General features: G+C 35.2%; 1 pseudogene; it reads right to left on the bottom strand.

The window, feature by feature from the left end:
* Window positions 1–267: 267 nt before the first annotated feature.
* LOC145014622 (vacuolar protein sorting-associated protein 60.1-like) lies at window positions 268–1746 on the bottom strand (annotated as a pseudogene).
* Between the last annotated feature and the right edge of the window lie 4114 nt (window positions 1747–5860).

Genomic DNA, 5860 nt, shown 5'->3' on the forward strand with positions numbered 1-5860 from the left:
AGTTCACTGTTTTAGCAATTTGGGTATCTGAAATTCTTGAAGTTTGTTGTGATTTCAATCTAGATTCTTGTAATGAGGTCACCTGATTTATTCTTTCATGTTTTTCTTCTCTTCTATATATTCTTGAAGTATCTAAATGCACTTCTTGTTCTTCATTTCTGATGTTAGATTGCATATGTGAAACATAAGAGTTCTCAATTTTAGCAATTTGGGTATCTGAAATTCTTGAAATTTGTTGTGATTTTACTCTAGATTCTTGTAATGAGGTCATCTGATTGATGGTTTCACTAGCACTGCATGTCCACTTGGAGCTAAAGGCATATTAAGTTCTGCATCCAGATCGGGTTCATTATCAGGTTGAATATATGAAGGTACCCCTTCACCTTCAGTTTCTTGACCCATGTCTGCCTCCAAAGCATCAAGTTCTTAAATATTTCCATGAAGTGAAGTTAACATTTAAAAAAAGAAAAATAATAATAATGAATTTGTGCTTACCACCCATGAGATCATCTTCATCAATATCATCTGGCACACTAAACTTCTACCAAGAGATTCTTGTATCTCACTGCTTATATCCATCATGTCCATCATTTCATCTTGCAAATTCTAAACATAAAAACAAGATTAAATGATCTGTAATTACAAAGTATCAAAAGAAAGATATTCATAATATTTATACTAACATCAATGTCTTGTATCTTCACAGTTTTCATCATTCCTTTCAGCTCTTTGTTTGATCCCGTTTGTAGCAAATGCTTGATAATTGTGGCACATACTGTTTGCTGAGCATCTTTAATACCTTTTGAAGCGAATGCAACTTGATCCAGGTTGAATGTTTGATTGTACAACATGTCACGTTGTCCTTCATACCTGCTCAAGTATAACTTACTTTCATTATCAACTCTATAGTAGATCCAAAAATTCGAGGAGGTTATCTTGCCTTCACTTCTCAGGTAGGTTTTTTAATTCATACCCAAGTTCAAAATACAAAAATATGTGATCCTTTTTTATTAAACATTTAAAATGCTATAAAGTTTATATGTTATTGTGTTGAAGGACTCGCCTAGTGTACTTCATTTGAAAAAATTATCAGATGGTGTCTGTAGGTAAGAAAAATTCTTCATTTCCTTCTTTCTTATTATTCAGATTTTACAGTGTATGATTTTATGATTTGGATTGCAATGAAAAATATTAGATATGGAGATGCTCAAATCTCTGCCACCAGATTCACCTGAGCAACAGGAGTACATAACAGCCATCCAAAATGAGGATGGATAGAACTGGGGGTAATTCTAATTCATGCTCTTTAATTCTTGATTCTAAAATTTGATTTGTTCTAAAAATTATAAATTTACTCTTTTTTTTTTCAATAAAAAGTTATAATCCTGTGTTATGGGGAGTCCCTAAAGGAAGCTATTCAACTAACCCTAATGGTTCATTTCATATAATAGAGCCTCACCTTATTGTTCATATTAACTCTTGTTTTCAATAAAAAATTAAATCAAACATGGTTCTGTAACTTTTGTTCATATTAACTTTTTTTTTTAACTATGATTACAACATGGATGCACTATGTGGTCCTGATGGTGAACTTCTAGAGAAGTTAAGGAATTTAGAGCCTAGCCTTATGGAGCACATTAGTAATGAGCCTCGTCTTATTTAGAAGCCTTATGCTACAATTATTTTACAAGAGCAATGGCCATTTATGTAATTTTACCAGTGCCTAAATCTTGTATCAAAATGCATATTGTACAATTGACAGCATCCGAAAAATTTGAGGAATCTTTGGCATTGTTTAAGTTACTTGCACCAGAAGATTCAAACCTTCGAGCCTCAAAGTAGCAATCAATTCATATCAGGTAATATTTATGGACCTGAGAAGTTTTTTGGATATGAGTGGTAAAGTTTACTTATCAAGAGCTTCATCTGGTATGTCAGATGACATGGACAATTCTTCACCTTCTCATACATCGAAGAGGTTATTTCAGATGCTGTTGGACACACCCATGAAAGCAATCAATCCAAAAGATCAAACAAGGTAACAATTTAACATTATTTAGAGTGAAGAGTATTAAAAGTTTTGATATATTTTTTTTAATTTTCAGGGGAGAGTCAACATGCCCCTTGACTCAGGTGCTAGAGAGATGGCATCAATATTAGAGATATGGGATCTCTGGGAATCTTCAAAATGAAATGGTATGTTACTCTTTGATAATGTCAACATCATTCATCAATTATGTTGTGGGGTGAGTAGACTGCATATAATGATGTTTGAACTTTTATAAAGATTCCTGAATCATATTTGAAGTTTCTTTTGTTTACTCTTCATGAAGGAGGTTCTAGAAGCAATTCGTATAAGCTGTACAGGGTACCATACCAACAACGCTTTTGCTGATTTTGTTAAGCAATTTGGTCTTCTAGTTCCCAAAGTTTTAAGATCAAAGTAAGTAAAATTGATTTAAATCCTAATGGATTTGTTTACTTATCACTTGTTAAGCAATTTGATCTATATATTTCTTGCAGTTCAATCGTCGCCATCGATCCAAGTCGACCTCGATCTAGATTAAGGTCACTGTGGGTTGTTAGTTTTATAGGAATGTATAACTCATGTTAGCAATGTATTACTTTTGTTTAACATTTGAATGATCATTTGTATGATATAATAATTTGTGCAATTTATTTTATTTTTTATATATGAGATTTTATTTTATATGATGAGACATTAAATGTGTCATGTAATTTGAAAATTAGTAAATTTACGTAAATCTATAAATAACTTTTTTTTAAAAAAAAAAAATAAAAGTTACGATACGCAAATATATGTATCATCTTCATTTATGACATGACCTTTCTTGACAGCTGTTTACACATTGCGTGTCATAAATGCGCGTCGTCTCTAGACGACGCACAATAGCGTGTCATCTCTCGTTATGACAGGGCCTTCCTTGACGCACATTTGCGCGTCGTCTGAGCGTCGTAAAAGGCTATTTTTCTAGTAGTGTGTGTCTGGATCTCCCATGATCCCTTGGTTTTTTTGCTAAGGCAACTGCACTTTCACTATAACAGAAAATTTCCATAGGCTCCTTTATAGCTGGTACTACTACTCCAAGGTCTCCAATGAAGTTCTTCAGCCATATCGCCTCCTTTGCTGCTATATACTCTGATTCGCAAGTTGAATCAACCATTGTCTCCTGCTTGGAACTTTTCCAAGTAATTGCTCCTCTGTTTAAGGTAAAGACCCAGCCTGACTGAGAGCGGAAATTATCCCTATCAGTCTGGAAGCTAGTATCACTATACCCTACAACTCTCAAGTCATCACTCCCACTGAGGGTAAGGACCTAATCCTTAGTGCTCTGAAGGTACTTGAGAATATTCTTTATCGTAGTCCAGTGAGCCTTGTCAGGGTTCCCCTGGTATCTGCTGACCATGCTCAAGGCAAAGGCCACATCAGGACGAGTACAATTCATAGCATACATGATCGAGCCTACAGCGGAAGCATAAGGTACCTGTAACGCCCGTAGATCCGGGCTAGTCAATTTAGAGACGATAAGCATCAAAAAATGAATTTTTGATGGAAGATTATTTAGAAGGATTAATCTTAACCAAGTTGTAGTATATGTAACAAGGTTTCCATGCATATAAAGAACGCCAAAATCCGAGTTATAACGAAGAAGTTATGACCTGTCGAAGTTTCGCTACAAAACCGGCACGACCCAACGCGATGTAAATAGTGAACTTAAGGTAGATAGATATCTATCCTTAGTGATCTAAACAAGAGTTGAAGATTTATTCGATAGTAGTTCAACGATAAAAAGACAGATGAAAACGGAGTTCAGATGAAGGAGTTATGAATTTCGAACGGAGTTTTCCTGTCCCGACCTACTATACATAATATATAAGTAATATACTTATAATATATTAAAAATAAACTGACAATTAGCCAATGGAGTCTAAACGAGAGTTGTAGAACATAATCTCACCTTCGCGTCGATATAAAGAACGTCAAAAACGGAGTTCGTATGCGAAAGTTATGAATTTATGAAGTTTGGGGCGCGAAACCCCAAAACTGTCAGAGGCCACGACGTGGCAAGCAATTTCAAGGACGTGGCAAGTGTCCTGACACCTCCGGGAGGCCCCCAGAAGCAACTTGGGATGACGCATGCAGTGACGACCAAGCCCACGACGTGGAAAAAGGTTGCTACGATGTGGCAAGGGCCAAATTTTCCCTATAAATAGATTTGAAGGGCCAGCCGTTTAGGGTTGCTATTTTCTCTCTTCTCTCTCCCGTTTTGCATCGATTTGCGTGCCAGAAGTACCCCGAAGCCTCGGTAATATTCCCGAGTCCCGAATCAAGTCCCGAGATCCCAAAGATCCCGAGAAGTGCGGTTTCGGAGCCGAAACTCTCCCCGCGAAAAGTTTGATTTTTGTAGAGATCTTCCACATCTGCTGAGGATTACTACTTTTGCAAGTCGTAGTGCTGTCCGATCATCTTCTGATCAGGTGAGTGTATACTACCTTTCATAAACACGATAATAATACAAGTATGGTTTGAAGTGTATTAAGTATATTGTTGTTTATACGTGTGAGTGTGTAGTTACTTTCTTCTAACACATAAATATTAAGTATTTGCTATAAAATACGTGCTATGTGTATAATATAAAGTTGTTTATATGTGTGGGTGTATAGTCCCTTTCATAAACACGGGTATAATACAAGTATTGTTTGACTGTATTAAGTATATGTTTGGGTGAGTGTGTAGTTACTTTCTTTTAACACATAAATATGAAGTATTTGTTATAAAATATGTGCTATGTGTTTATATATTGTTGTTTATTTGAGATGAGTGTGGGATGGATGTTTTATATAGTTTTTAAATGAATTAAACTGTATATGTATTTTATATCTACAAATATGTTGGGTAGAACATGGGTTGATGAGATAGTTGGTATGTGATAAAACGATGAGGTATGAAAGATGATTAAGAATGATATTGGCAGATGCACCAATTAGAGAATATCATAATACTAGCAGATACGTTTAAGAATAATATTGGTAGATGCACCAAGTAGTGAATGTCGTAATCCTGGCAGATGCACTTATAGGATAATCCTGGCAGATACGCTTATAGGATAATGTCGGCAGATGCGCCTAAAAGAGAATGTCATAAACCTGGCAGTCGCGCCTCATAGTGTATGACGTAATCCTGGCAGAGGCGCTTAAAGGATAATGTTGGGAGATGCGCCTTATGTAGCAATGGAAGTTTTTGCTAATTCCTTAGGTCAATCCTTAGGAATGAATGAATGACGGGTAGTTGAATTCATAGGGTAAAATCCTAAAAAATAAAGAAGATAATAGGGATGGGTAATTGAGTTGATTGTTTGATGGTTGAATATAATAATTATATTATTGTGGGTTGAAAACCCTATATGCTTACTAGGCTCCCAAGCCTGACCCACTCAGTTTTCTTTGTATCACAGGTATTAATACGAAGATATATTTCACAGAGAGATTTAAAGGAGATATAAATCAATTGTGTAATTAAATGTAAGTTCTGTTTATGCTTATATGTCTGTATCGGAACATGACATCCCGAGGTTTTGTTATTAAATGAAAATACATTCTCTTCGAGAAATGCTTTGATAATTTTCATCATATTTTGTTTTGGGAACAAATTTACGCAACTGTTTTCTTTAAAAGATTACTCTGATTTTATAAAACAAAGCATAAACAAATCTGTCTTTTCTGGTTGTGAAAATGGGGATGTCACAGTTGGTATCAGAGCATTAGTTTAAACGAACTAGGAAATTGTTGGAAATTTCTAGACTTAAACTTAGAATGCTAAGTAATGATTGTGAGCAGT

This window comes from Lactuca saligna, chromosome 1, assembly GCF_052625555.1.
Source record: "Lactuca saligna cultivar CGN05327 chromosome 1, ASM5262555v1, whole genome shotgun sequence".
Lineage (NCBI taxonomy): Eukaryota > Viridiplantae > Streptophyta > Magnoliopsida > Asterales > Asteraceae > Lactuca > Lactuca saligna.